Source organism: Oryctolagus cuniculus, chromosome 19 (assembly GCF_051225735.1).
Source record: "Oryctolagus cuniculus isolate XC-2025 breed Fujian yellow rabbit chromosome 19, ASM5122573v1, whole genome shotgun sequence".
NCBI lineage: Eukaryota > Metazoa > Chordata > Mammalia > Lagomorpha > Leporidae > Oryctolagus > Oryctolagus cuniculus.
This window is the reverse complement of record NC_142885.1, coordinates 38124011-38135359: the sequence shown is the minus strand read 5'-3', so window position 1 is coordinate 38135359 and position 11349 is coordinate 38124011.

Here is an 11349-nt window from a genome sequence, read left to right as displayed (position 1 = left end):
TGCCTATCTCTACATCCAGCTTACAGAATTCCTGCCAACTGCATCTCCTACACGCAGGCCACAGAAATCCCGCATACTGCGTATGGCTGTTCCCATGCTACAAAACTCCTGTAAATTGTTTCCAACATTCAAGCTGCAGAATTCCTGTAAACTGCCTTTCTGTAGATCTAGATTACAGAACACCAGTAAGCAGGCTACACGCTACACGCAGGCTAGAGAAATCCCGCCTAGTACACATGGCTACAGCCGTGCTACAGAACTCCCGTAAACTATCTCCTACACTGAGGCTGCAGAACTCCTGTAAACTGCCTCTCTCTATATCCAACTTACAGAAATTCTGTAAGATGAATCTCCTACACTGAGGCTACAGAAAACCACATAGTGCGTATGGCTACTACCATGCTACCGAACTGCCATAAACTGAGTCTCCTACACTCAGGCTGCAGAACTCCAGTAAACTGCCTCTCTCTACATCCAACTTACAGAATTCCTTTTAAGTTGCTTCTCCTTCACTCAGGCTACAGAAATCCCACACAATGCGTATGGCTATTATCATGCTATGGAACTCCCGTAAACTGTCTCCTACACTCAGGTTGCAGAACTCTTGTAAACTGCTTCTCTCTACATCCAGCTTACACACATTCTTTAAGCTGCACCTACTACACTCAGGCTACAAAAATCCCTCATATTGCGTATGTATGCACCCATACTATAGAACTCCCGTAAACTGTCTCCTAATCTGAGGTGGCAGAACTCCTGTAAACTTCCTCTCTCTACATTCAGCTTACAGAAATCCTGTAAGCTGCATCTCCTACACGAAAGCTGCAGAAATCCCACATCCTGCATATGGCTGATTCCATGCTGGAACTCATGTAAATTGTGTCCTATACTCAGGCTGCAGAACTCCTGTAAACTGCCTCTCTATAGACCCAGATTACAGAACGAAAGCAAGCAGCAACTCCTGTAAAAATGCTACAGAAATCATGCATAGTGCATATGGCTACAGCCATGCTACAGAACTCCCGTACACTGTCTCCTACACTCAGGCTGCAGAAATCCTGTAAACTGACTCTCTCAACATCCAGCTTACAGAAATCCTATAAGCTGCATCTCCTACAAGCAGGCTACAAAAATCCTAGATACTGCGTATGCCTGATTCCATGCTACAGAACTCATTTAAATTGTCTCCTAACTCAGGAAGCAGAACTCCTGTAAACTGCATCTCTGTAGACCCAGATTACAGAAGGAAAGCACGCAGCATCTCCTACACACAGGCTACAGAAATCCCGCATAGTGCGTATGCCTACAGCCATGCTACAGAACTCCCGTAAACTGTCTCCTACACTCAGGCTGCAGAAATCCTGTAAACTGCTTCTCTTTCACTCAGGCTACTGAAAACCCGTGTAGTGCATATGGCTACTTTCATGCTACAGAACTGTAAACTGTCTCCTACACTCAGGTTGCATAACTATGGTAAAATGCCTCTTTGTACACCCAGATTACAGAACACCAGTAAGCAGCATCACCTACACGCAGGCTACAGAAATCCCGCATAGTGCGTATGGCTACAGCCTTGCTACAGAACTCCCATAAACTCTTTCCTACACTAAGGTTGCAGAACTCCTGTAAACTGCATCTCTCTACATCCAGCTTATAGATATCCTGTAAGCTGCTTCTCCTTCACTTAGGCTACAGAAACCCACATAGTGCTTATAGCTACACCCATGCTACAGAACTCCCGTAAACTGTCTCCTACACTCAGGCTGCAGAAATCCTGTAAACTGTCTCTCTCTACATCCAGCTTACAGAAATCCTGTAAACTGCTTCTCTTTTACTCAGGCTACTGAAAACCCACGTAGTGCGTATGGCTACTTTCAACTACAGAACTGTAAACTGTCTCCTGCACTCAGGTTGCATAACTACAGTAAACTGCCTCTTTGTACACACCGATTACAGAACACCAGTAAGCAGCATCCCCTACACGCAGGCTACAGAAATCCTGCATAGTGAGTATGGCTACAGCCATGCTACAGAACTCCTGTAAACTGTTTCCTACACTAAGGTTGCAGAACTCCTGTAAACTGCCTCTCTCTACATCCAGCTTATAGAAATCCTGTAACCTGCTTCTCCTTCACTCAGGCTAAAGAAAACCACATAGTGCGTATGGCTACACCCATGGTACAGAACTCCCATAAACTTTCTACTATACTCAGGCTGCAGAACTCCTGTAAACTGCCTCTCTCTACATCCAGTGTACAGAAATCCTGTAAGCTGCTTCTCCTTAACTCAGGCTATAGAATTCCCGCATACTGCGTATACCTGTTCCCATGCTACAGAACTCCTGTAACTGTCTCCTACACTCAGGATGCAGAACTCCTGTAAACTGCCTCTCTTTAAATCCAGCTTACAGAACCCCAAGAAGCAGCAACTTCTACACACAGGGTATAGAAAACCCGCATACTGCGTATGGCTATTCCCATGCTATAGAACTCCTGTAAATGTCTGCTACATTCAGGCTGCAGAATTCCTGTAAACTGACTCTCTGTAGACCCAGATTACAGAACACCCGTAAGCAGCATCTCCTACACGCAGGACACAGAAATCCGTCATACTTCCTATGGATGTTCACAATCTACAGAACTCCTGTAAACTGTCTCCTTCACTCAGGATGCAGATCTCCTGTAAATGGCCTCTCTTTACATCCAGCTTACAGAACACCAGTAAGCAGCATCTCCTACATGCATGGTACACAAAACCCGCATAATGCGTATGGCAACAGCCATATTAGAGAACTCTCGTAAACTGTGTTCTACACTCAGGCTGCAGAAATCCTACAAGCTGCCTCTCTGTAGACCCAGATTACAGAATGCCAGTAAGCTTCATCTCCTACACGCAGGATACCAAAATCCCACATACTGCGTATGGCTATTTCCATGGTAAAGAACTCCCGTAAACTGTCTCCTACACTCAGGTTGAAGAACTCCTGTATACTGCCTCTCTCTACATCCAGTGTACAGAAATCCTGTAAGCTGCTACTCCTTAAGTAAGGCTACCGAAATCCCTCATCTGCCTATGGCTGTCCCTGCTAAAGAACTCCTGTAAACTTTCTCTTACACTCAGGATGCAGAACTCCTGTAAAGGGCCTCTCTCTACATCCAGCTTACAAAACGCCAGTAAGCAGCATCTCCTACACGCAAGCTACACAAAACCCGCATGGTGCATATGACTACAGCCATATTGCAGAACTATCGTAAACTGTCTCCTACACTCAGGCTGCAGAACTCCTGTAAACTGCCTCACTCTTCATCCATGTTACACAAATCCTTTAAGCTGCGTTTCCTATACGCAGGCTACAGAAATCCTGCATACTGCGTATGGCTGTTCCCATGCTAAAGATCTCCTGTAACTGTCTCCTACACTCTGGATGCAGAACTCCTGTAAACTGCCTCTCTTTACATCCAGCTTACGGAACGCCAGTAAGCAGCATCTACTACACACAGGGTACAAAATACTCGCATAGTGCATATGGCTACTCCCATGCTACAGAACTCCCGTAATCTGTTTCCTACACTCAGCCTACAGAACTCCAGTAAATTGTCTCACACTACATGAAGGTTACAAAAATCCTTTAAGCTGCATGTGCTGCACGCAGGCTACAATAAATCCCGCATGCTGTGTATGACTGTTCCCATGCTACAAAACACCTATAACCTGTTTAAAACATTCAGGCTAAAGAAATCCTGTAAACAGCCTCTCTGTAGACCCAGATTGCAGAACACAAGTAAGCAGCATCTCCTCCACAAAGCTACAGAAATCCCACATAGTGCCTATGGCTACATCCATTCTACAAAACTCCCTTATACTGTGTCCTACATTGAGGATGCAGAACTCCTTTTCCAACATTCAGGATCCAGAATTCCTGTAAACTGCCTCTCTGTAGACCTAGATTACAGAACGGCAGTAAGCAGCTTCTCCTACACCCTGGCTACAGAAATGCCACATAGTGCATATGGCTACAGCCATGCTACAGAACTCCCGTAAACTGTCTCCTACACTCAGGATGCAGAACTCCTGTAAACTGCCTCTCTCTACATCCAGTGTACAGAAATCCTGTAAGCTGCTTCTCTTTTACTCAGGTTACCAAAAACCCGCATAGTGCATATGGCTGTTGCCATGCTACAATACTCCCGTAAACTGTCTCCTACACTAAGGATGCAGAACTCCTGTAAACTGCCTCTCTCTACATCCAATGTACAGAAATCCTGTAAGCTGCTTCTCTTTCACTCAGGTTACCGAAAACAGCATAGTGCGTAAGACTACTCCCATGCTACACAACTCCCGTAAACTGTTTTCTAAACTCAGGCTGCAGAACTCCAGTAAACTGCTTCACTCTACATCCAGCTTACAGAAATCCTGTAAGCTGCATCTCCTACACACCGGCTACAGAAATCCCGCATACTGCGTATGGCTTGAGCATGTTACAGAACCCACCTAAACTTTCCCTTACACTCAGGATGCAGAACTCCTGTAAACTGCCTCTATTTTCATCCAGCAAACAGAACGCCAGTAAACAGCATCTCCTACACACAGGGTACAGAAACTCGCATAGTGCATATGGCTACTCCCATGCTACAGAACTCCCGTAAACTGTTTCCTACACTAAGGCTACAGAACTCCAGTGAACTGCCTCACTCTACATCCAGGTTACAGAAATCCTTTAAGCTGCATGTGCTGCACGCAGGCTACAATAAATCCCGCATGCTGCGTATGATTGTTCCCAAGCTACAAAACTCCTATAAACTGTTTAAATCATTCAGGCTGAAGAACTCCTGTAATCAGCTTCTCTGTAGTCCCAGATTACAGAACGCCAGTAAGCTGCATCTCTTTCACTCAGACTACTGAAAGCCTGTATAGTACGTATGGTTACTCCCATGCTACAGAACTTCCATAAAATGTTTTTTACATTCAGGCAGCAGAATTCTAGTAAACTGCCTATCTCTACATCCAGCTTACAGAATTCCTGCCAACTGCATCTCCTACACGCAGGCCACAGAAATCCCGCATACTGCGTATGGCTGTTCCCATGCTACAAAACTCCTGTAAATTGTTTCCAACATTCAAGCTGCAGAATTCCTGTAAACTGCCTTTCTGTAGATCTAGATTACAGAACACCAGTAAGCAGGCTACACGCTACACGCAGGCTAGAGAAATCCCGCCTAGTACACATGGCTACAGCCGTGCTACAGAACTCCCGTAAACTATCTCCTACACTGAGGCTGCAGAACTCCTGTAAACTGCCTCTCTCTATATCCAACTTACAGAAATTCTGTAAGATGAATCTCCTACACTGAGGCTACAGAAAACCACATAGTGCGTATGGCTACTACCATGCTACCGAACTGCCATAAACTGAGTCTCCTACACTCAGGCTGCAGAACTCCAGTAAACTGCCTCTCTCTACATCCAACTTACAGAATTCCTTTTAAGTTGCTTCTCCTTCACTCAGGCTACAGAAATCCCACACAATGCGTATGGCTATTATCATGCTATGGAACTCCCGTAAACTGTCTCCTACACTCAGGTTGCAGAACTCTTGTAAACTGCTTCTCTCTACATCCAGCTTACACACATTCTTTAAGCTGCACCTACTACACTCAGGCTACAAAAATCCCTCATATTGCGTATGTATGCACCCATACTATAGAACTCCCGTAAACTGTCTCCTAATCTGAGGTGGCAGAACTCCTGTAAACTTCCTCTCTCTACATTCAGCTTACAGAAATCCTGTAAGCTGCATCTCCTACACGAAAGCTGCAGAAATCCCACATCCTGCATATGGCTGATTCCATGCTGGAACTCATGTAAATTGTGTCCTATACTCAGGCTGCAGAACTCCTGTAAACTGCCTCTCTATAGACCCAGATTACAGAACGAAAGCAAGCAGCAACTCCTGTAAAAATGCTACAGAAATCATGCATAGTGCATATGGCTACAGCCATGCTACAGAACTCCCGTACACTGTCTCCTACACTCAGGCTGCAGAAATCCTGTAAACTGACTCTCTCAACATCCAGCTTACAGAAATCCTATAAGCTGCATCTCCTACAAGCAGGCTACAAAAATCCTAGATACTGCGTATGCCTGATTCCATGCTACAGAACTCATTTAAATTGTCTCCTAACTCAGGAAGCAGAACTCCTGTAAACTGCATCTCTGTAGACCCAGATTACAGAAGGAAAGCACGCAGCATCTCCTACACACAGGCTACAGAAATCCCGCATAGTGCGTATGCCTACAGCCATGCTACAGAACTCCCGTAAACTGTCTCCTACACTCAGGCTGCAGAAATCCTGTAAACTGCTTCTCTTTCACTCAGGCTACTGAAAACCCGTGTAGTGCATATGGCTACTTTCATGCTACAGAACTGTAAACTGTCTCCTACACTCAGGTTGCATAACTATGGTAAAATGCCTCTTTGTACACCCAGATTACAGAACACCAGTAAGCAGCATCACCTACACGCAGGCTACAGAAATCCCGCATAGTGCGTATGGCTACAGCCTTGCTACAGAACTCCCATAAACTCTTTCCTACACTAAGGTTGCAGAACTCCTGTAAACTGCATCTCTCTACATCCAGCTTATAGATATCCTGTAAGCTGCTTCTCCTTCACTTAGGCTACAGAAACCCACATAGTGCTTATAGCTACACCCATGCTACAGAACTCCCGTAAACTGTCTCCTACACTCAGGCTGCAGAAATCCTGTAAACTGTCTCTCTCTACATCCAGCTTACAGAAATCCTGTAAACTGCTTCTCTTTTACTCAGGCTACTGAAAACCCACGTAGTGCGTATGGCTACTTTCAACTACAGAACTGTAAACTGTCTCCTGCACTCAGGTTGCATAACTACAGTAAACTGCCTCTTTGTACACACCGATTACAGAACACCAGTAAGCAGCATCCCCTACACGCAGGCTACAGAAATCCTGCATAGTGAGTATGGCTACAGCCATGCTACAGAACTCCTGTAAACTGTTTCCTACACTAAGGTTGCAGAACTCCTGTAAACTGCCTCTCTCTACATCCAGCTTATAGAAATCCTGTAACCTGCTTCTCCTTCACTCAGGCTAAAGAAAACCACATAGTGCGTATGGCTACACCCATGGTACAGAACTCCCATAAACTTTCTACTATACTCAGGCTGCAGAAATCCTGTAAACTGCCTCTCTCTACATCCAGTGTACAGAAATCCTGTAAGCTGCATCTCCTACATGCAGGCTACAGATATCCTGCTTACTGTGTATGGCTGTTCCCATGCTACAGAACTCCTGTAAACTGTTTCCTACACTCATTATGCAGAACTCCTGTAAACTCCCTCTCTCTACATCAAACTTACAGAACGCCAGTAAGCAGCATATTCTACACGCAGGCTACAGAAAGCCAGCATAGTGCATATGGTTACAGCCATGCTACAGAACTCCTGTAAACTGTTTCCTACACTCAGGCTGCAGAACTCCTGTAAACTGACTCTCTATACATCCAGTGTACAGAAATCCTGTAAGCTGCTTCTCCTTAACTCAGGCTACAGGAATCCTGCATACTGCGTATGGCTAATCCCATGTTACAGAACTCCTGTAAAGTGTCTCCTACAATGAGGATGCAGAACTCCTGCAAACTGCCTCTCTGTAGACCCAGATTACAGAACGCCAGTAAACAGCATCACCCACATGCAAGCTTCAGAAAACCAGCATACTAAGTATGGCTGCAGCCATGCTATAGAACTCCCGTAAACTGTCTGCTACACTGAGGCTGCAGAACTCCTGTAAACTGCCTCTCTCTACATCTAGCTTACAGAAATTCTGTAAGATGCATCTGCTGCACTCAGGCTAAAGAAACCACATACTAGCCATGCTACAGATCTCCCATAACCTGAGTAACCACACTCAGGATGCAGAAACTTGTAAACTGCCTCTCTCTACATCCGCTTACAGAAATCCTGTAAGCTGCTTCATCTTCACTCAGGCTACAGAAAACCCTCATAGTCCATATGGCTGTTCCCTTGTCATAGAACTCCTGTAAACTGTCTCCTACAGTCGTTCTGCAGAACTCTTGTAAACTGCCTCTCTCTACATACAGCTTACAGAAATTCTGAAAGCTGCATCTCCTACACACAAGATACAGAAAACCCCCCTAGTGTGTCAAGCTAGTTACATGCTAAGATCTCCCGTAAAAAGAGTCTCCTACATTCCGGCTGCAGAACTCCTGTAAACTGCCTCTACATCCAGCTTACACAAATCGTGTAAGCTGCATATCCTACATGCAGGCTACAGAAATCCCGCATAGGGCGTATTGCTTTTCCAATGCTATAGGACTCCTGTAAACTGTTTCCAACATTCCGGTTGCCGAACTCCTGTAAACTGCCTCTCTCTACATCCAGCTACAGAAATCCTGTAAGCTGCTTCTCCTTTACTCATGTTACAGAAATCCCGGATACTGCATAAGTCTGATCCCATGCTACCGAACTCCTTTAAACTGTCCCCTACACTCAGGCTGCCGAACTCCAGTAAACTGCCTTTCTCTACATCCAGCTACAGAAATCCTGTAAGCTGCTTCTCCTTTACTCATGTTACAGAAATCCCGGATACTGCATAAGTCTGATCCCATGCTACCGAACTCCTTTAAACTGTCCCCTACACTCAGGCTGCCGAACTCCAGTGAACTGCCTTTCTCTACATCCAGCTTACAGAAATCCTGTAAGCTGCTTCTCCTTAACTCAGGCTACAGAAATTTCGCATCGTGCATAATATTGCACACATGCTACAGAACTCCTGTAAACTCTTTCCTACACTCAGGCTGCAGAACTCCAGCAAACTGACTCTCTACATCCAGCTTACAGAAATCCTGTAAGCTGCCTCTCCTGCACTCTGGCTGCAGAATTCCTCTAAACAGCCTCTCTGTACATCCAGATTACCGAATGCTGGTAAGCTGCATCTCCTACACGCAGGCTACAGAAATCCCACGTACTGCGTATGGCTTTTCCCATGCTATAGAACTGCTGCAAACTGTTTCCATCATTCAGGCTTTAAACTCCTGTAAACTGACTCTCTCTACATCCAGTGTACAGAAATCCTGTAAGCTGCTTCTCCTTAACTCAGGCTACAGAAATCACGCATACTGCGTATGGCTGATCCGATGCTACAGAACTCCTGTAAACTCTCTCCTACATTAAGGCTGCAGGACTCCTGTAAACTTCCTCTCTGTAGAGCTAGATTGCAGAACACCAGTATGCAGCCTCTCCTACACTCAGGCTACAATATTCCCGCATAGTGTGTATGGCTACAGCCATGTTACAGAACTCCCTTAAGCTGTCTCCTACACTCAGGATGCAGAACTCCAGTAAACTGCCTCTCTCTACATCCAGCTTACAGAAATCCTGTTAGCTGCTTCTCTTTCACTCAGACTACTGAAAACCCGCATAGTGCGTAAGACTACTCCCATGCTACAGAACTCTGTAACCCTAAGCCTCATCCTAGCCCTAGCCCTAAACCTAACCCTAACCATATCTCTAACCCTAACAATAACCCTAACCCTAAGTGTAACCTCAATCCTAACCGTAATCCTAGCCCTAACCCAACCCAAACCCTAAACTTCACCCTAACCCTAACAATAACACTACCCTTAGCACTAAAACTAACCCTGGCTCTAACCCTAACCCTAACCTTATCCCTAATGATAACCCTAACCTAACCCTAACCCTAACCCTGGTCCTAACCCTAACCCTAACCTTAACACAGTCTAGACCTAAATCTAAACTTCACCCTAACACTAACCCTAGCCCTAATCCTAAACCTAACCCTAACCCTGGCCCTAACCCTTACTCTAACCCTTACCCTAGCCCTAGCCCTAGCCCTAACGCTAACCCTAGCCCTAGCACTAGCCCTATGCCTAATGCTAACCTTAACCCTAGCCCTAGCCCTATCCCTAAACCTAACCCTAGCACTAAACCTAAACCTAACCATAACACTAACCCTAACCCATACCCTAACCCTAAACCTAACCCCAACCCTAAGCCTAACCTTAACCCTAACCCTAACCATAACACTAGCCCTAGCACCAAACCTAACAGTTGCTCTTACCCTAACCCTAACCCTAGCCCTAAACATAACATCAACCCTAACTCCAGCCCTAGCACTAGCCATATCCATAACACTAACACTAGCCTTAACCCGAACCCTAACCCTAGTCTAGACATAAACCTAACCCTAAAACTAACCATAATCCTAATTCTTACACTAACACTAGACTTAGCTTTAGCCCTAACCGCAACCCTAACCCAAACCCTAGTCTTAAACTAACACTGACCCTAGCCCTAGCTCTAACCATAAACCTAACCTTAATCCTAGCCCTAACCCTAACCATAGACCTTGGCCTAACCCTAACACTAACCCTAGCCCTAGGCCTAACCCTAACCTTAACATTATACAAGCACTAGACCAAACCCTAACCCTAGCCATAACACTAACCCAGCCCTAACCCTAATCCTAACCATAACCCTAACCCTAGCTCTAACACTAACCCTAAAAATAACCATAAACCTAACCCTAGCGCTAACCCTAAAATTAATCCTGGGCCTAACCTTAAACCTATCCCTTACCCTAGCCCTAACCGTAACCATTACCTTTGCCCTAACCATAACCCTAACCCTAGCCCTAGCCCTAACACCTAGCCCTATTCCCAACCCTAACAGTAACCCTAACCCGAACCTCTACCCTAACCCAAACCCTAACCCAAACCTAACCCTAACCGTAGCCCTAACCCTAACCATAGAACGAGCCTAGCACTAACCTTAACCCTGGCTCTAACCTTAACCGTAACCCTAACCCTAGCCCTAGCCCTAGACCTACCCCTAGCCTAGAGCTAGCCCTAACCCTAACCATAATCCTAGCCCTAAACATAACCCTAACCAAAACATTAACCCTAAACCTTAACAATAACCCTAACCACAACACTAACCATAACCTTAGCCCTAACACTACCCTAGAAATAACATTAACCCTACCATAACCCTAACCCTAGCCCTATCCCTAAACCTAGCCCTCACTCTAACACTAACCCTGGCCCTAACCTTAAACCTTTCCTTACCGTAAACCTAACCCTAACTCTAATCCTAGCACTAGCCCTAACACTAACCCTAACCCTAAACCTAAAACTAACACTAGCCCTAGACCTGACCCTAACCTAGCCCTAGCCCTAGCCCTAACCATAACACTAACCCCTGCCCTAGGCCTATCACTAACCATAAATCTAGCCCTAGCCCTAGTCCTATCCCTAACCCGAGCCCTAGCCC